Source organism: Mesoplodon densirostris, chromosome 7 (assembly GCF_025265405.1).
Source record: "Mesoplodon densirostris isolate mMesDen1 chromosome 7, mMesDen1 primary haplotype, whole genome shotgun sequence".
Classification (NCBI taxonomy): Eukaryota; Metazoa; Chordata; class Mammalia; order Artiodactyla; family Ziphiidae; genus Mesoplodon; species Mesoplodon densirostris.
The window spans coordinates 105,817,732-105,839,313 of record NC_082667.1 but is presented as its reverse complement, the minus strand read 5'-3'; the positions used below and the strand labels follow the sequence as shown (position 1 = coordinate 105,839,313).

The 21,582-nt window shown below is 47.3% G+C and overlaps 1 pseudogene; it reads right to left on the bottom strand.

Annotated features, from left to right (window-relative positions):
- Positions 1–7,451: 7,451 nt before the first annotated feature.
- Positions 7,452–21,582, bottom strand: LOC132494251 (protein PRRC2C-like; annotated as a pseudogene).

Genomic DNA, 21,582 nt, shown 5'->3' with positions numbered 1-21,582 from the left:
CTTGAATGTTCTTCCTTCCGCAGGTCCTGGCAAGGCAGACGCCCCCTCAGCCTTCAGGTCTCAGTTCAAATATCACTGCGCACCCCGAAGCCTCCTCGGGCCTCCTTCTACATCACCCTCTATCAGCCTCTCTCTCCTTGTCTTTGTAGCTCTTATCACTCTCTGAAATTATCCTGTTTATTTATTTGTTGGTTTACTTATTTTCTGGCTTCCCCATCAGAATGTAAGCTTTATGAGATTTTTGTTCATTAGTTTTCACAGAACCCAGAACAATGCTTAGCAATAAGCAGACAATCAGTAATTGTTTACTGAATGAATGCAGCCACCTTGCCCTGCTCGGAGAGGTAAAGGTATAAAGAATGTGCTTTACATGTGATAATTCTTTTAATCTTCACAACAGCTACTAAAAAAACAGATATGATGAACCCCACTTTATAGATGAGGGAATCAAGGTTCAGAGAAGTTAAGTGTTCAAGGCTGTCAGAGCTAAGAGTCAAATTCAGGGCCAGCTGACTCCAAGGTTGCTTTTCCTAAAATCACATTGCCTCCCGTGGACTTCCCATTATCTGCCCAGAAGAGCTAAGGCCACGGCAACATCAGGAAATGGAACATGGGAGTTAATCCCCGGAGTCCTTAAAAGAGAAACTGGCCCAGGTTGGAGTTCACTGTGTAGAGGCCCCGGCACCCACCTCCAGTAGAGACCAGCACAGGTGTCCCTCCCTGGGGAGGTCTTGCCTCTGTGATCCTCCTCCTGCCGGTGCCAGGCTGAGGGATGCCTCTGGCAGCCATATCTTTGGCCTGGTCCATGTTCCGTTGTAAACTTAACGATTCGTGTAACTGGTGGCTGCCTCTAACTGCCAGGTTCCCGTTGATCACCCTGACGGGTAGGGGGGCCAACACACAGATGCAATCTGTGGATCTGATGGGCACCCACCGTGCTCTGCACTGCACTGGGTGCTGAGGGGCCCTGCCTTTCAGACAGTCCCTGAGTGAAGCAAGGATTATCAGGACACACTCACCTGCAGTCCCTGCAGGAAATTTTAGGTTGCGTGACATGCCCCCAGGAACTGTGAAGGGACTCACAGGTCAGACATTGGGTGGCTGGCCACTGAGTTTGAGACGCTCGTACAAAGGAGAGGAGATTAAAATTTGGTCTCTAAAATCAAGGGACCTGTGCTTTGTCACTCTCCCTTCCTCATATGTCTTGCTTTTACCACTATTAAACGGGGTGGTTCAGACAGGAAAACAATTCACCTTTCCTCTCCTCACCTCTACGCTCCCCCTTGCCTGGCCTAGCCAGCTCCTAATTCTTCTTTCAGACTCAATTCCCTTGATTACTCTTCCAGCAAAGCCTTCCTGAGCCCCCACTGGGCCAGGTACCCCTCCTCTGTGCTCAAAACACCCCACAAATGACTGGATCCTGGTCCTGACCACATTGCACTGTAATTACATGCGTGTGCGGGTCTGTCTCCCCCACCAAACTGGACGCTTATTCATTATTGCATCTCCAGCCCTTAGCACCATGCCTGGCACAGAGAAGGAGTTTAGGAGTGAATATTTGTGATGGATGAGTTACTGAATTCCCAGACCACATGTTCTGACATAGTTGGGAAGATCTGTTCACCCCTGTTCTAGTCTCTGTGCTATCAGCATTCGTAGAATCTTAGACAAGACCTCAAAAATCATCTAGCCCAGCACACAGGCACCTGCACTGGAAGGGTGGCCCTTGAAAACCACAAACAGCAAGAGAATGATACCCTGGGAAAGCCTTGGCCACAGGCTACTGAGAGCGCCTAAGGCTCTGAGCCTGCATCGCTGTTTAGAACAAACTGTAGATGACTGGGTCAGGGACCGGCCCCCCCCACACTGTGTGACACTGCGATTGCTCCCTCTCGGGTCTGTGACATCACCTCCACACACAGCAGCCACTCCAGCCTCCCTGACGCAAAAATAGCCTGCCAGACAAATTGTCAGAAAACAATTAACCTGAGACTGGGTAACAAGAAAGTAGAAACATGTAAGAACAAAGGAGATAGCTCCTAATAGCAAAGTCTGCAATGGCCAGCCTGGAAGCCAGCACCAGGAGACCTGGGGGTCAGGGCTTCAGCCACCGGGATCTGCCCCTGATGCTTCATCTCAGGACAACAGAGCCCCCCCTTTCATCATGAGCTTGCTGCTTGGCTGGCGGGGGAGCCTGCAGGGACCCCCTGTGGCCAGCGACGAGAGGAAAAGGCAGCAGCTCAGGAGAACAGCAGACAGTCTCCCCGCTGCCCATGGAGAAACAGCAGCTTCTCTGCAGCCGGACTCGGACGGGCAGGAAAGAGAAGAAACATTTAGGAAACATCAGGTGACCAACTGCTGACTGGCGAGCTCGTGGGGAGAAATGAGAGACAGAGACGGAACAGCGGGGAAGCGACACAGACACGAACACAAACTGAGAAACGGAAGTCCAAAACTTCAGAAAGAATTGCTAAAAAGAATGAGTTTTCACAATCAATGAGATCCTGAGAGCAGGAGGGGCCCCCCTGAGAGTTGGGAGGGGAATATGAAAGCATAACCAGAATATTCCGGACCTCATCCCTGGAAACTGCAAAGCCAGAGCACATTTCCTTTCAATTCCCAAACTGTGATCACCTGAGGCTTAGGTTCCACGCCCCCGCCAACCGACCTGTTGGCCTGTCTGCAGCTCCAGCCTCCCCGGGAGGTCACCTCCATGGAGCCCATGAGCTTACGGCTCTGCGGGGAACAGCGGGCTTCCGCCAGGGGGCGCCACCACCACTGCCACGCGGGCCACCAGAGAAAGGGCCCTGCTCTGCCCCTGCTTCTCAGTCCTTACCGTGGGATCCAGCACACAGCATGCCTGAGACCAGCTACGTTTACCATGAATTTCCCGGAGGACTGGAGGTACAGAAGGACCTACATAGGCCCCTTACCCACCTGCCTCCCACCTTCTGCCCACCCACCTTCACAGCGCCAGCTGTCGCCCACCTCCCATCACCAGAAACATGCCAGGCACCTCCACGCTCTGGGGTCTGAGTCCGAGAGATACTGCCTCACCCCAGTCTAAGGCCTCCTCCCGAAACCAATGTGTGCCCTGGATTGCCCCCTTTCACACCCCACCCCTCCCAGGGGGCACCACTCCCACCCACCCTGTAGTCCAGAAGTGCGCGGGCAAGACCATCTCATGATATCAGAAAACAGTACATTTCCCAAAGGCTGGCTGATCCTTAAATAATCTCGGGTGGGGAGTGTCAAAAGCCCAGCTCAGGGGGCTTCCCTGGTGATGCAGTGGTTATGAATCCGTCTACCAATGCAGGGGACACGGGTTCGATCTCCGGTCGGGGAGGATCCCACATGCCGGAGCAACTAAGCGCATGTGCCACTACAACTGAGCCTGCACTCTAGAGCCCGTGAGCCACAACTACTGAGCCCAAGTGCCACAACTACTGAAGCCCACGTGCCTAGAGCCCATGCTCCACAACAAGAGAAGTCACTGCAATGAGAAGCCCACGCAACAAATAGTAGCCCCTGCTCACTGCAACTAGAGAAAGCCGGCACGCAGCAACGAAGACCCAACGCCGCCAAAAATAAAATAAATAAATCTATAAAAAAAATGAAAGGGATGTGATGATAAAATGCTATAATAATTTTTAAAAAATAAATAAATAAAGAGAGAAAGGAAGAAAGAAAGAAAGGAAGGAAGGAAGGAAGGAAGGGGGGAGGGAAGGGGAGGGAAGGAGGGAGGGAGGAAGAAAGGGAGGAAGGGAGGGAGGAAGGGAGGGAGGGAGGAAGAAAGGGAGGAAGGGAGGGAGGGAGGGAGGAAGGAAAGAAAGGAGGGAGGAAGGAAGAAAGGGAGGAAGGAAGGAAGGGAGGGAGGGAGGGAGGGAGGAAGGGCGAGAGAAAGAGAAAGGAAAGGAAAGGAAGAAAGAAAGAAAATAAGGTTACTTTGTACTCTTTGGCTTCAAAATGGGAGTCCACATGGTCTGGCTTTGCAGAGTTCTCTCTAGCCCTCCTCCAGCCACTTTGGCGCATTCAAACCTTCGTCCCATCCACTTCCATCTACTTCCAGGCCTTTGCACAGCTGTGTTCCGCCTGGCATATCCTTCTTTGCAATTCCTACTCATCTTCAAAACTCAGTGCAAACATTTCTGCCTCTAGGGAATGTTCCCTGACTTAAAACATCCAACCTAGTCACCCCTGCTCTGTGCTCCCATCTCCCATGCCTGCACGACTCATAAGAGGTACTCGAAAATGCTTCTTGACTGGAAGAGTGATTGAAAGAGGACACCAGGATTAAATTCCCTTGAAGGCTACCATGGAGACACTCATTGGTCACTAAAATCTTTCTCCTTCTATTATAGGAATAGAACTGTAGCTGGGCACTGGCTACAGGAAGGGAATACTTTTCCCAATGCCCCTTGCTTCCATGGGACTAAATTCTCACCATTGGAAAATGAGCAAAAGTGACGTGTCACTTAAAATACATCCACACGCTCCTCATGTTCTTTCTGGAACCCCTAAGTGCCTGCAGGCCAGCTTTAGGCAGCGGTTCTGGCTAACGCCCTAGGGATGGTTCCAGGTTCCTGAATGCCCTTGTGGAATAAATGAGCTCATTTATTCACCATAGACTGTTGAATGAGAGAGAAATAAACCTCAATGTTCTTTAAGCCACTGTATTCTTGGGTGTTTTTATTACAATAGTTTTACCTTTCGCCCTAATAATAAGAGCAAGCGGTTTCCTGGCATGAGTCACATCTGGTTCCAGCTCACAACGCCCTCTAAGGATCAACTTCATATGACGTGATGGTTAAGAGCACGTACTGAGCACGTGTAAGTGCCTCTCCTGCACCAACTATGGCCTCTCTCTTCCAACAGGTGACCCATCCCTTCCCTGTCCCTTCCCGGCACAGCAGAGGATCCAGTAGGAGCTGGCACACACTCAGTAGCGACACTAATCCGCAAGTGGTCTCAAGCAAGTCACTGGCCTCTGGGCACATTTTCCCTCCTTCTCTACAATGAGGGACTGGACTAGATCAGTGCTTCTCAGCCCTGGCTGCTCAGTAGAATCACCCAGGGAGCTTTAGAAAACTGAGATGCTGCGTCTCATGCCAGACTAGTTAAAACCACATTTCTGTGGGTAGGGAACCTCTGACGCGGAACTAAATTCGGTTTTCAGGTTGACTCCATCATACCCTGGAGGCATATCATTCCACTCACAGTCCAGCCCAGCACAGCCTCCAGTGGGATCTGAGTCTTGCTGATAACCCAACACCTGGGACAGTAGTAGGTGTCACACATAGTAGATGCTCATTTTTCCTTCTGAGAGGTGGCTGTCATTTTGGATAAAATTCCATATTTCCTGCACTTGATTTCAGAATATGTAAACAGAACTTTCTCTAAGGAGAAGGAAAAAGCTAACTTCCTTTGCTTTTACTCCTATGGGACCCCCAAGAGAATGATGCAGCAGGAAGAGCATTAGCTGTGTTGTCATTCAGACCTGGGTTTGAATCCCAGCTCTGCCCCTCCCTCGCTGTGTGGCTTGGGCAAGTGACTCGCTGGCCCCACCCCTAACCAACATGCCGCTTTAACTACAAAGTGAAGAGCATCTCCTAGAGAATGAAAATATACAACTTGCAGCAGCCCTGGTGGAACCTCTCAGCCCAGTTTCCTTACCTGTAAAATGGGAATAATAATAGTTCAACACACTTGATGCAAAAATATGAACAATGTATATGAAACAGCATAGCACCTAGCATATAGAAAGTGTTCAATAACTGTTTATTTTCTCCCACTCCCCCCTCCAACATTTTCTATATGGCAAACCTATGCACATGTGTCCCCTGAGTGGGAAGGACCTCTATTCCATGGCCATGTGGGATCCTTGCGAGGACCCGGTAGATGCAAGGTGGCTGAGATGCAGGTGTAAAGGAGTCTGTTTACTTCAACTAAAAGGATTCGGCTAAACCACTTAGCAGGTAGGGACAGGCAGAGAAAATCATGAAAGGAGCCAATTATTAAGGAAGCCACCTAAAAGAAGAACAATTATTCTGGAGTTTCTGGGAATAATATTAACATATGTATAACCATTTGCAAATTTTGGCTTAGGAAATTATGAGAAGCATGGAAACTGGAGCCGAGCTCTCTCACCCTCACCAGTCACCACTGCAAAATCCGTTCATTTTAGTCAGAAAGGCAGATGGGGGGCTTGGCAGTCTACAGCTGATCCACCCACAGCTCAGTGGCTCTTCTTAACCTTATAAGGGAATCCTCATGGACCAAAGAGCTAGGAAAGGGAGGACAGCATCTTGAGATACACCCTGGTGGCCACTAGAGGGAGATGCTTCCTTGTGAAACAAGCCTTAGCCGGCTACCTACCAGGGAGGATTCTTAGCTGAGACCAGACGATGTGAGGGAATGCATTCCCCGTCTTCCTCTTTTAGAGACGTCAGGAGGCAGCATCCTCTCAGGGACTAAATGTCTGTCTCTCCACTTTGGTCAAGGCCAGGCGGTGTTTTACAACGTCCATGTGATAACCCAGAGTTCCTGCGGAGCAAGACCACATGACGCGGCAGAGGGAGGTTGAATGAGGGAGCCAGGAGGAGAAAAGTCTACTGCTGCCCTCAAACAGCTGAGAGGGAATGCGGAGGGGGCACACCTACTCAGTGCTGCTTCAAAAGGCAGACAGCATTCGTGGGTGAACGCTGCAGGGAGAAGCAGATGCTCAATACCAGAAGCACTCCTTGAAAACAGAGCTGTGCAAACGTGGAGTGGATTCTGGACAGGGAGCTAATCCCTCTGGCCTTGACCACCTCTGGAGGTAGTGTAGAGGGGATGCCTGCACTGTGTAGGAGGTTGGTCTCATAGTCTCTGAGTCCACAGGAAGGAGAAAATAGTCTGAGCGTCCCCTCTGCCCGCCCTGTTATACTACTGGCAAAGTAGTCTAACTTTGCCAGTTACACTACCACACGCCACCAGTGAGCGTGGCTGCTCTGAGAGAAGCCATCCCACCGAGGTTTTCAGAGCCACACCAGAGACCGTGCCCACCATGGACGAAAAGACTACCGACTGGGTCAGGATAGCACAGCAAGTCCAGCTTTGTTGCATCCCTGCTGCTCCAAACACTTTGCAAAATATAAAAAGGGAAAGCCCAAAGATATAGTTGGACTGAAAAAACAGTATTAACAACTCTTTGGATGACAAGTGAGCAGAGCTGAAGCTCGAGGCTCCTGGGTGCCAGGTCTGGAAGCCAGCAGAGTGTCAGGGGGCTCAGCTCTAACAACAACAACAAGGGTCAGGACACCCGTGCAGGGTCACACAGGTCCCTCCGCCCGCAGCACGCGAGCCCCGGTCCTGAGGCCGGCCGGGCAGGCCCCTCTGGACCTTCTCCATGTATTTCACCAGCCTGTCCTGTGCGCCCCTCCCCCTGCCCTTTCTCTCCGCTGGTGAACCTTTTACACAAAGTACTTCCGGACGACACTCAACCAGAAAGTCATGGAAAACTCGGCCCTCTCGGCTCGGTGTCCCTGACAACCACTCCAGGTGACCCTGTGGAGGCTGCAGCAGGACTGGACAGGCTCCAGAACTCCGGGTTTAACGTTGTGGGATCGCCGAGGGCGTGGAGAGGAAGGCCTGGACGCGCTCTGCTGCTTAGACTCAGCTTTGGGTAGGTCGCCCCTAATCCAGAAAGGAAGCTGACAAAAACTGTGGCCAACTGCAGCCTGGGGCGACAACTTCCTAGGAAGCTGTGGGCCCAGGGAACTGGAGGACAAAGCCTTTCTTCCAGGAACCAGGTTAAGATGGCCCACCGCCATTCCCATCTCCAACCACCAGCCAGCAGTATAGGCCTGTTTCTGGACCAACCAGAGGTTCGGGATGGGGGTGGGGCCAAGAGGAACCAACCACAACACCTTTAGACAGGTAGGGTTGAACACATAGGAGAAAGAAAAAAAATCCAAAAGCTCCCTATTCCAAATGAACCTACAAATCTAAAATTACAAAGCACATGAAGAAATGGAATGCTAAGCATAACAGCCAAAAATATCAATAATCCAAACGTGACCCAATCCAGATGAAACCAGGTTTAGCGAGCAGCCTAACAGACATATGTGAGTATGTTGAGGAAGTTCCAGAGATAAATGAAGGTGTAATGTCTGCCATGCAGACAAAGGCAATGACCAAGTAGCACAAGCACTGGCCCGCTGGAGCAGCACCCACTGCAGTAAATCACAGAGAGGAGCAGGTCCCCGTGCCCTTGTCTCTTAGGGCCACACAGAGAGGTCTAGCATGGCCAGACCTGAGACTGTAGGAGAGGCGCCCTGCCTCTCAGCTGTTGACTGGAGAAGGCTGGGCCTCTTTCCAAAGCAATCAGGGGCTGGGATGCAACAGCAGTATGACGTGGCAGAACCTGGGCTCAGTGTTCTCGACGGGAAGAAGCACCAGCCTAATCCCTTCTGATTGAGACTGAGGTCCAAGCTGAGTGGTTGCAGCTAAATGAGTTAGCGACCTAGTGCTGGGGATTCATAGTTGCAGAAGAACCAGTCCCCCTCTCCAGGCATGATGGGGGAGTGAGGGCATGGGGCTGGTACCCAGTCCTTGCTGTTGATCAGGATCAACTGTCAGAAGCCCTTGGGCCAGTTCCCATGGATTCCTGCGGGAAGCCAGCTCCGTTTCTGGGAGGCCCATCTGTGGGGGGATCAGTCCTAGATAGACCCATTTTTACCTCTCAATATCTACTTCAAAGAGAACCAAAAAAATTATGAAACCAAAACAGGTAGATATGAAAAAAAATTTTTCATCTTGGAAATGAAAAACATAGTGATTGAATTTAGAATTCAGCAGCCACAAAAATCTCTACACTGGTCACAGTCAGAGAGGGAATTAGGTTGAAAGAGGGCACTGTAGAATTCACCCAGAATGCAGCCAGAGCACAAAGAGATCAAAGGTATGAAAGTTTAGTTAAGATGGCGGATGGACTATGAGGGTCTAACAAACATACAAGTAGGAGTTTCAGAAGAGGGTGAAAGGAATAGTGAGGAGGTCTTACTCAGTTTTTGCTCACACCCCACATCTAGTCCATCAGCAGGCTCTCTTGACTCAACCTTCACAATACACCCTGAATCTGACAGCTTCCACCCTCCCTGTTCCTCCCACCAGGACCCAAGCTGCCGTCATCTCTTGCTTCTTAAGTGATCTCTAGCCCCGTGACAGTTTTGTCTTCGTGTAGCAGCCAACGTGATCACTAAAAGACATAAATCTGATCCTGTCACTCCCTGCTTAAAGCCCTCCAGTGGCTGCCAAAGTTCGAAGCCCTTACTGTGATCTACAAGCTCCTTCATGACCTGGCCTGGCATGCAGTGAGCATGCCATGCTGCCTCTCATCCCAGCCTCCTGGCCACAGCACTGCCTCCTTGCTTTCCCTCCAACACTGGGGATACTTCACCCCAGGACATCGGTGCTTGTTTTGCCCTCTGCCTAAGGGAAGCACCCCCAGATAACTGCATGGTTCACTCACTTCCTCATTCATTCAGTTCTCTGCTCAATGTACCCTCATCAGAGAGGGCTTCCCTATCTTTCTATCTAAATACCCCACCCCACGCCCATCACTGGCATTACAGATCCATGGAGATGGAATGCTTTTGATGTAACTGGTTAACCATATGGAAAAATATTTGATTCTTATCTCCCACAGTCACAAAAATAATTCTCTGGTAAATTCAAGGCCCAAAGGTGACATGTAAAGCTTCCCAACTTCAGGAGAAAATACAGAATGATATCTTTTTAATACTTCATGGAAGGAGAGGATTCCTTTTAAAAGACTCAAAAAAACAAATACACTGCCCATAGAAGAAAAGATTATAGATGTGACTATGTTAAAATTAAAAATGCATATGTAGCAAAACACACCATAAAGAAAGGTAAATGACAAGTCACATTTTGAGAAACAATATAATACATACAATCAACAAATGTTCAGTACCTGTAAAGAACTCCTACAAACCAATAAGAAAATGACAAGCAACCAAACAGAGCAATGAGCAAAGGTTATGAAGAGGTGCTTCTAGAAGACAAAGTCAAAATGACCATACTATAAATGTTATATAAAGGACATATTCCTTGAAACAATGAGATACTGATTCACACCAAATTTGCAAAATTAAAGCACGACAATTACAAGTATTAGCAAGGTTGTGGGGCACTTCCCATCACCCCTGACAGAGGGACATTAACCCAGAGACCTGAAACAAAACCAAAAAGGAGCCTTCAATTCAAGGAACTGAGGGAAGGGCTTCCAGGTGGAAGCTTGTGGGAGGCCTTGAGCTGCGAAAGAATTGAGAGGAACAGAGAAAAGGATGGTGCAGCCAAAGCGCAGCCACAGGAGGAAGAGGGAGGCTCGCGGTGTTACACCTGCAGGATGTAGAGTAAGAGGTGACAAAGGACAGCATGTGCTGAGCAGCCTGCACTGAGATTCTTGGTGACATACCCATCTGAGCAGGCTTCTTCCCTACCTCCTTAGTCTCTATCCAGAGCACCAGGCACATCCAGATTCTATGGGAACTGAAGCTCATGCCACGTGGAAGGCTGACTTGAAGAAGGTTACAGAATCACAAATTCAAAACAGCTAGGCCCCCGTGCAAGGGAGAGACCTTGAAGGGAAAGCACCATTAGCTTCGGGTGAATCTGCTTCTGCCTACACACATCATAGTTTGCAATTAATGTGTTTACTTCTTAGTTGCCTGTCTGTACCACTAAACTGTATGGTCCACGGGGGCAGGGGTGTCTTTCACACCACCTAGCCTAGTACTTGTCACAGAGTAGGACTCAATGAGTCTCACAGAATGAATTAAATATATTGCACTGGCATCCCCAAGGAATGAAAATGATGTCCTTGGAATCTTCTCTGCCCCATCACTCAGACCCATGGCTCCTCTGGTCCTGGGCTCTGCAGTTAGGAAGCCTGTATATGAAGTCAAGGCCTTCTGCAGGCTCACACTAGCCTTGCTTTCCTCATCTGTTTCCCACTCTCGCCCTCCTCCTTCCCTCTCCCATGAGGCTCTACTCCTCCCTGATCATCCCCTGGTCCTCTCCTCACCGTGCCTTCATACATATCCGAATCCTACACTGTCCTCGGTCCAGATCAAGTACGTCCTCTTCTCTGCCACCAAGCCCCCACCAGAACTGATCTCCCCTTCATCTCAAGCCCCACATCCCACTATCTTCCTTTGCTTATGGTGACCATCCCTCTCTACCTGATTTTACAGCTGTTTATGTACCTTAAACCCGCTCCCAAGGATAAGCTCCTCGAGGACAGTTTAGTTCATCCTCCTGTTTCCTCCTACCCACCCACTATCCAGATGGAGAGTGCCTTATGCTAATCAGTACTGATTGCATGAATGTGAGTTGTTCATGGGCTATATCAGCAAGACTTAACTCATCAATAAGCGGTTAGAAGATATGATCCAGTAATCCCACTCCTGGGCATATATCTGGAGAATACTATAATTCAAAAAGATACATGCACCCCACTGTTCACTGCAGCACGGTTTACAATAGCCAAAACATGGAAGCAACCTAAATGTCCACCAACAGATGAATGGATAAAGAACATGTGGTACATATACAAATGGAATACTACTCAGCCATAAAAAAGAATGAAATATTGCCCTTTGCAGCAACATGGATGGACCTAGAGATTATCATACTAAGTGAGTGAAGTAAGTCAGAGAGAGAGAGACAGATATCATATGATATCACTCATGTGTGGAATTTAATCTTTAAAAAAAGATACAAGTGAACTTATTTACAAAACAGAAGTAGACTTACAGATATCGAAAACAAACTTATGGTTACCAAAGGGTAAATGTGGCAGGGTTGGGGTGGGAATCAGGAACTTGGGATGAAAATACAGACACACCATTATGTATAAGATAGATAACCAACAAGAACCTACTGTATAGCACAGGGGACTCTCCTCAATATTCTCTGATAACCTATATGAGGAAAGAATCTAAAAATGAATGAATATATGTATATGTATAACTGAATCACTTTGCTGTACACCTGAAACTAACACAACGTAAATCATCTATACTCCAATAAAATTAAAATTTTTTAAAATAAATAAATATAAAGTTTTTGGGGTTTTGTTTTTTGTTTTAAAAAAGTAGGAGGTGTGGAGAATGACACCCTGGATTCTGGTGCTGCCATTTTCCAAGGTGGAATACAGGAGAAGAAACAGGAAAGACAATAATTCCATTTTAGACACAAGGGGTTGGACGTACTAGCAGAACACACATGTGTCAATAATAAACAGACGGCTCTGGCCCCCTGGAGAGAGGGCTGGTCTGGAAATTATGCCAAACATTTCCAGTGACATCACTGTCTCCATTTAATGAATAAAAAAATAGAATTTGGAGAAGGAATTTGCTCAAACTTGGACGGTAGAAAGTAGTAAATCCCGGTAGTGGACCCTATCTGACACTACTCTGCATGGGGAGAGGAGAGGACACAGAAGTCTCTCCCCAGGAGATTCAGAAGATTCTAGAGATTCCAGATTCTACTGGTGACTCCAGAGGTTTGGGGGATACCCAGGGCTAAAGCCACCCCTCTCTTGAGCCCCAGGTCCTCAAAGACAGATGAGTGCAGTTGGAAAAGCACTGGCTCAGGAAATGTGACACTCGCTACTAATTTATGTTTTATCTTATATATTTCCCTCTCGGTGCCTCAGTTTCCTCAGCTGTAAAATGAAGTTAAACAGATGATCCCTAAGGTCTCTTATAATCCTACCAAAGAGGAATCAGTAGTTCATCTCCTTAATTCTTTTATTTTTTAGTACAAGCCCAGGGCCATTTCTTTTCTAAGTACTTTGTTTCTGATTATAATATTAATATCATTTCCATAATGTTCACTGTAGAAAATTTGGTAAAAGAGAAAAACCCCAAGAAGGAAAGAGAAATCACTACAATATCACCAGTCAGAGACAACAGTGCTAACACTTGGCTGTAATTTCTACTGGTCTTTCTTTCACCGTGAAAGTATACATCTTGTCTTTTTTTAAAGCAGAAATTGGGTAATAAAAGCCACTACTAACTGAGCATCTGCTACGCATCAGGCTCAGAACCAAGTGCTCTATGTACACATCAACAGTCCTTACAGCAACCCTGCAAAGAAAACAGCCACGGCTCAACTTTATAGAAAAGAAAACCGAAGGGCAGAAAAGGCCAAGTAACCTTCCTGAGGCCACACAGCCAGTAAGGAAAAAGCCAGAATTCCAGAATGCCTATTGTTCTAGCTTTCTGAGCTGTTTTTTTTTTGTGTGTGTGATATTTTAAAATTTAATCCATCTTTAATATGCTCCCATTTTTCAAATACTTTTCTACCACATTATTATAGGTTGCTTCAAGATACTAATCATACAGTCCCTTAAGATGTTTTTTACTTTCACTACCATGAAGAATGCTGATTATCTTCTTTCCATATAATTCTTTCCTCTCAGCAGTAATTTTTGCCTTAGGGTAAATTCGTAGAGATTGAACATCTAGGCAAAAGGATACGTGCATGCTTAAGGCTATTGACAAAGAGTATCGGTTTGCCTTCCCCAAAAAACTGAACAATTTTTCTCCCTTTAACAATTTATAAAAGCTCCATTTACCTGCAGCCTCATTAATGTTGGGAATTATCTTATCTTTATTCATCTCTGCTGATGTTATAGGTGAAATTTCTTATCAATGAAGCTGAACTTCTAACATCATTGACCATTTCATGATTCATCTTAATAATCGTTTATTGTACAAATCCTTGGAAGACAGGAGAGAAATGAAGGGATGGGATGAAAGAGAGGGAAAATTAATTTTATTCGTTTAAGAAAATAAAGTACCGAACACATGAAGAGCATGTTTTAAGCCCTGCAGGCATTGAAATGGATAGGAAGGAGCAAATATTGAGCACCTACTCTGTGCTTAACCCCAGGCATGTAGAGTACCATGGGAGACACAAAGGGAGGTACAAGATTTATCCTCCAAGAACTTGCAATCTTGTTGGGGAGGGGAAAAGAGACAACACACAAGAAGGTGTTCTGAACTTAATTCCCCACTTCCTTGTTCTTTCAGAGAACTGCCTTTCCATGTCCAACACGGCTTTGGGGAGTTAATCTTGAACTACTGTTACATGTCCACATGCCTCTCTTCCTGGATCACCTGAGAGCCCCAGAGGGCAGGTATGGTGTCTTACTCACACTCCCATCACATTATGTCAGTGAATGATTTCATAATTCCTACACAATTAATTATTCATTTTTGTAAAATCGTGGCAGGGTGCCATGTCCTCTGCCTACTGCTCTGCCCACCCCTGCCCCCCATTAGTCCACTGTATGCCTGAGAGCATCAGAAGCACAGGCAGGCACTCATCTACAGGGGTATGGGAACATTCAGTAAATTAACATGAGGAGCATGAAGTGATTGGTTTGATTAAGTAACCACCACACTCCCTTCTGCCGTCAGATCCTAGGATTGTCCTCTGTCCGTTCATTTACATGGCTGAACATGCAGGGGCATTCAGGGTCTGGGGTTTGTTTGCAAGCTTGCTTGCTTGTTTTTCACCTTCTCATACCTTACTGATGTTCCTGCCCTCCCAGGCCCCACAGACCTCATGATCATCTCCTGCCCCTCTTCTGAGTATCTGACTCAAGAAACCAGCCCCTCTGCACGTAGGCCGAACAAGGTTCATTTCACAAGCCCTCTCGGCTTGTTTTTCCTCCTTTCACCTGCTGCACTTTCTCCAGCCCATCTCTCAGCCCCTCCTGACAGTTTCAAACCCAGCCTTGCAAGGTCTCCTTTCTCTTTTCTCTAAGGCATAAGAGTTTTCCCTTTACTGTCCACTGATGTATATCATCTGTATGGCCCAAAGCATCTAGGGCCAGTACAACTAAAGAAACATTTGCTTCACTCAAATTCTGATGTTGAATTGAAATTGAATTATTCAAATTCTGCTTAGATTTCAAGAGAGTTTCAGATCAGTGCAGGCTGGAGGGTCTGGGAAGAACTGGCTGCCAAGGTGGGACTGGAACCCAGGTAAAGTGTAAGATTCAGGTGACAAGGTGGGCAAGGGTCTTTTTCCCCTAGCCTCATTCTTTCCTTTTCCCTTCCACCCCCTTCCATATTGAAGGAAGTGAGGGTAGGCCGTTGGTACCTCTGCCTTGTTCACGGTCCATACACCAGCCTCAGAAATGACCCGGGCCCCAGACTTGCAGCACAGCCATGAGAGAGGCTGCGAATAGAAAAGACTAAGAGGCCCGTGGAAGAGAAAAAGGGGGAGACCAGAGCAAGAAGGGGATCCCCAGAGGTATGACTGAGAGATGCTTTGAAGGGAAAAGTGAAGCAATATTCTGTACCACCCTCTGGATGGCATGTGTATCAGCTAATAGTAAACTCTCTTTCTGGTGCCTACACACCTACCGTGTCACCCATACAACCAAGGGGTTGTGTGTAAAAACTGTCATTGTCCAGATATGCCCTGCACAGGTGCTGTATCGACGTTACCTCACTGAATACCACCATGCGCTGTGCACCCAAGACCACCAAGACTCCCAGTCGGGGGTTCTCAGACTTTGGGGTGCTTAAGAGTCACATTGGAGCTGAGCATAATGGCACACAGAGGTGTCACACCCTTAGATCTGGGGTGGGGTCCAGGAACATGCACTTTTAATAGGCATACTGACACTGACGTAGATGTCCAAGGACCACAGTAGTCTATCCATATGGGATCATTCTGGAGCTCCAGACTGGCCCTGGAAGGCTAGTGGCTTCCCTTTGGACCCTTGGAATCAGCCAGTCTGTTAATGCCTCAGAGCCTGCCATCCCTGGTCACTGTCCCAGCGGAAGCCCCTCCAGTTACCCCTGCTCCACAGGACACTTCAGTGCTGCTCCTCCCTCCCCCCTCCCCCCACCTCCCCATCTCTCTGTTTCACTCTCACCAACCTTCCCTCTGGGCCACTTGAAGCCCCCACTAACTGGTAAACTCCCCTACATCTTTGACCCATTTCCTACACCCTGTGATCTTAGATGAAACCCATCTCTCTTCTCAGGACACCACTCCCCAAGTCCACCGCTAGCTCTTATGGTGCCTTTGGTAAATTAGAAGAAGGTGGTCCCTCTGGTTAGAAGGTCACATTGATTAAAAGCGCCCCCCTAGGCAGTCCAGCCTCTGAGGACCCAAAATGTGATCAAAGCTCAGATTTCAGTCCCTCCCCGCCTTGGACAACGTACTAACTGACAGACTCCAGTCCGACCACTTCCCTGTAGCCCTTCATGGAGATTGCTCAACATCCCCACTCCCCACTGGACCCAAGGTCAAGAATGGGGTGCTCTCCTCTCCACTCCCCACTTCCAAACCTTCACTCTTCCCCTTCCTGCGAAAGCCTCTGCCACGAGGTTGTATGAGCCTCTAACGTTCCTCATGACCATCGACCACCGACCTCACACTGAAGACCGACAGTCCTTCTCATTCTTCCACATCCACCATCTTGCTGGGAAGCCTGGCTCGTCCAGCACTGAGTCACAGCTCACAGACCTCCTCAACCCAGTGGGCTTGGTTTCATTTCCTTCAGACTCCCCCACATCCAGGAACCTTGTCAGAATTGTCCCGCATCAGAAATCTCAAACTCCAGTAGCCCAGCCCCCAACAGTAAGTCTCCTGCGCTCACTCCCTCTACACCTGCTCCTCAGCCTGAGGCTCCTGGCCTGAGTCCTTCATTTTCCGTCCCCCAGCAGTTGACCTGAAAGCATCTACCTTCTACCTCCTTCTTCTGAGAAAACCCAATGCATCCCATCACCCACCTCAATCCTCCTCTTCTGTTGAAGAAAAGCACACAATTCTATCATGGCACCAGGGGCTCCAAACTCAACTGTGTGCTGAGCGCTTCAGATCAAGGATCTTCTTCCTTGTGCTTTGTAGGCCATCTCTCCCGTTCTCCTCAGGAACTGCTCCAACCTCCACAGCCCTCTTCAAGACCCCCACCCACCCACCCAACCCCAAGCCCTCCATCTCAGCAGACAACAACTCTTCCTATCTTAGTGAGAAAACTGAAGCCCTAAGACAAGCGGCTCCCTAACTTTCCAGCCCCCACCTATACACTTACCCATCTGCACTCCTTCTTCCTACCCCAGGCAAGTCCCTACATCTGTGTTCTCCACCTTTGGAACCTGTTTGCATCAGTTGTCACTCCTTATCTTTCTTTCTTTCTTATTTATTTATTTATTTACTTACTTACTTACTTACTTACTTACTTATTTATTTATGGCTGTGTTGCGTCTTCGTTTCTGTGCAAGGGCTTTCTCTAGTTGTGGCAAGCAGGGGCCACTCTTCATCACGGTGCGTGGGCCTCTCACTGTCGTGGCCTCTCTTGTTGCAGAGCACAAGCTCCAGATGCGCAGGCTCAGTAGTTGTGGCTCACTGGTTTAGTTGCTCCGCGGCATGTGGGATCTTCCCAGGCCAGGGCCTAAACCCGTGTCCCTGCATTGGCAGGCAGATTCTCAACCACTGCGCCACCAGGGAAGCCCCTCTTTTTTTTTATTTAGAGTATACTTTATTAGTTTCTATAATCAAACCCATGTAGATAAGACCTTACATATTTAATACAGTGTGTTACTCCTGTACAAATGGAAAAAATGTTTGATGTGCTTAGACCAAATGCTTGTTAATTTCTGTACAATGCCAACCAAACATGGTACAACTGGGATACTTTTTCCAAAGTTGAGAGCACCACTAATGTTTCTAAAAATTCAAATTTTATGTATATAACATATGAGTATATATATGAAGAGAAAGAGAAAGACCAATAGCAATATGTTATGCATTGATAGCAGCAACAGCTTTTCCAGGTTCTGCAGTCATACAGAGACATCCATTAAAAAAATAAAAATAAAAAACAAAACCCCAGAAAACAGCAAAGTTCTGTTACTGTTGTGGTACCTGGCACTATCTTTTTTATTGGCTTCTCAATCATCATCTGGAAAGAAAACATTCTAGAATAGCCTCATTAAAAACAGCTCTGATAAAGCACAGTCACTACTACATGTCATAAGGCAGGTACAAGATAATTCACAGGGGTAGGATACAGTACTGTCCTACATCTTTAATACCAGAGGATATAATTAAAAAGGCATTATTTGAGACTTGATTCTACTTTTCCAGCAGAGGGCCCAAAGGTTGGTTATGACACAGCTCTGGCACAGAAATGCACCTTCTTGGATAGGATTTCCTTTCTTTAGTGGCACTGTTCTAGGTACTCACTGATCTTCATGAACATCAGTTAAAACCCATTTAAAAAAACAAACAAAAAACAACCACTGGATTCATACAAAGGTGACCAAGGAGAGGCAAGCAAGACTCAACTAGTCTTTGACCAAATCTGTCAGAAATCTGGAAGAAAGGAGATGCCAGGTAGAACTTCAAAGCTTCGGGCCACAACCAAAACACAGCATCATTTCAAACAGAGGCAGTAGCCAAACACTGCCCACTTGGATATGTTCAAGGATGCTGACATCAATATTTCACTCATCCAGGGAGAGGGGGAGATCAGTTGCTGAACTTTGATTGTGTTCAATTCAATCACCATGTTACAAAAATAGCAAGTTGTCATAATAAAAAATAAGGCTCCTCTACCAGTTATCTTATGTTTTCACCACCAAGCCTAAAAATGCTACCACCATATCCAAAGAACATAGGGAGCAAAGAAACCACCTCTGATGTCTTAGCTGAGTCCACCACATTGTCCAGGCTGAGCTATTCCTCGTGGTGTCATTTCTCTCATATTTCTGGCGTGTCATCTAACCATAAGGATTTTAGTTCTAAATTATATGCATTCAAGGAATGTGTGCACCTATTCGTGTATAAATTCTGGTTGAAGATGCATGGCCATCCAGAGTGCATGTTACATAGTAGGGGCGAGCTGGAAAAGCCTCGTCTTCCTGGGGCAGCAGCTGTGTGTCACTGTAAATTGCTCCTATGTCCCTTGTGCACCTCCAAGCTCTGGGCAGGATAATGTCCCAGACCATTTTACCCTTGGCTGCTAGCATTATCTGACTTCATTCTCCCTCTTTCCCCTGTCCCCTCCCCCAACCCTTGCAATAAACCACATTTTTGAGACTTTGTTTCTTCCATTTTGATTGCCTGATGTTTAATTGGTCCAGTTCTAACAGGTTTGGTGGCTATGGTGGGTGCAGGCGGTGGCTTTTCTTCAGCTTCTTCCTGACCAGGAGGGTCAGTCAGTGTTTCAGGAGGTTTACTGGAACCACTGTCTACTTTCTGGACTTTGCCTGCTATCTGTTTGCTCTGTTGCTGTTCAGTGAAGAACCACTACATGGACTGAAAAAACTCTGCTCTCTGCCAACACCTAGGATCAAACGTCTTGTGGCTGAGTCCTGTTCTCACAGCTCTCTTCTGGGGCGCAAACTGTGTAGGAAATGCTTGTGTCATTCTCACAGTGGCAGGGGCTGACTGGAGCGGCTTCTCATAGACAATGCTGTTTGTTTTGCTGGACTGGCTGTTCAGACTTGTGGAAGTAGCCCGGAAGGGACTAGATGTTGGCATGGTGCTTCTACTGCTGATTGGAGGTATGCCTGGTTTTATATCAGTGCCACTTCCTAAGGCTTTTAGTTCCATTTCAGACATTTTTTACTGCAGTTGTGATCATACTGTGATGAGTTCCAGCAGGAATTAATCCTCTGAAAGGCTGGCTTATTTGCGCAGGATGACTCATGCTCTGTGCCTGCACTTGTGGGGTGGGATGCTGTAATGGGGGCTAAAGAGTCTGAAGCAGAGCAGTTAAAGGCTGTCCCATAGACCCAAAATTAGGCAAGAAAAGCTGGAATGCTGGTAAAGGTACTGAAACCTGCTGGAGAGCCCTCGGTGACTGGGCAGTGTAATCAAAATTTGTCTGACCAGGCTGTTGTAGTTGTCCAGAATAAAGATTTGAAGCCTGGGTAAGATCCGCTCTAGCCTGGAGAAGATGTGTATCAGTCAGTTGGGAACCTTCTAGTCCTGATGCCTGACCCAACTGATGTTCATACAATACAGGAATAGGCTGCATATTTGAAGTTTGTTGAAAGGCAAGACCCAATTGTGCCTTGGCAGGTTTCCAGAGTTGGACAGCTGGAAAGTTGCGGATGGCAGTACCAGAAAGGACCATAGACAGCAGGGATAGACTGCTTTGAATAAAGGCTGGCTGAGATACAGCTGAAGTGAAGAACTAAATAACGCCTGAGCCTGGGAAACAGCAGGTCTAGCACCCAGTAGGGCTGGATGCTGTCCTTGCAGTGGTGCATAAATAGGGATTGGAATCTGCTGGATTGAGTTTGGCTGAGAAAGACCTTGTTGGGAGCCTCATTGCTGAGCCCAGGATGGTGGAGCCAATCGTGCATGTTCAGTGTTGAAGAATGACTTGGGTCCATATAGAAAGCTGGGATTTGAGCTGCTGCAGATTGAGACACGTAGACTCGTGGACTCTGTTGCTGCTGGGTGATGAGCGAAGGCATACAGTTTAACTGTGAAAAATGACTTGGAGAAGGCAGGCTGCTTGTCTGGGGTTTCACGTTACAAATATTAGGAGGGTGTGATGTGGTTGTATTCACTTCTTATCTTTCAACCTCTCCTTCTCTAGTGTTTTCCTGCCTCTTATCCTATAAATACATTCACATATTGCAACATTTTAAAAACAAACAAAAACCTTCTTTCACTTGGGTCTCCCAGCCCCACCTTATCTCCCTTCTTCCTCCTTTATTAAAATCTGTACTGCTCTCCCCACTTCCTTCCCTCCCCAATTCAATCCACTGCAGTCTCTGATCCCCTAGTCACCACTCCTCAGTCAAAAACCATCAATACCTTCCTATTGCCAAACCCAGTGGAGAGCTTCCTATACTTTCCTTATTCAGGCACTTGACTCTATTATTCACTTTCTCTTTCTTAAAACTGTCTACTTCCTCATGACTGTAACGCCATCCTTTCTACACAGGTGTTGGTCTCCACTTTGGAATCCTCCTCCACCCACCACTTAATCATTGGGGTTCCCTGTCAATCAGCCCTTAAACTACTACTCTTCACATTCCACACGGTGTTCTTGGACAATAGCATTCAATGTTGAAGTTTTCACTATCACCTATATTCAGGTAACTCACAAGTTTATATCCCAGCCTGGATTGCCTTCCTTAACATCAGATTTGTGTATACAACTCTGTGCTAGGCATCTCCACCAGGACATTTCACAGGCATCTCAAACTAGACGTGTCTCGAGGTGAACTCACACTCTCCACTCTTACCCCAAGCCTGATCCTCCTGTGTTCCCCATCTTAGTCAACGGCACCATCATCCACCCTTCCAGTCATCCTTAACCCCACCCTCTCCTCAGCAATCTGCCTCTAAGATCTGCTTTTTTATTGCCGATTTTTAAAATCTATCCCCTCCCCTCTATGCCCTGCACCTGCTGATGATGAATTGTGTGGTAATTCATCATCACTCACCTGGACTGTTGAGACAGCCTCCCAGCTGGACTCCTAATTCCAGATTTTTCACTCTCACATCCGTTTCCCACAT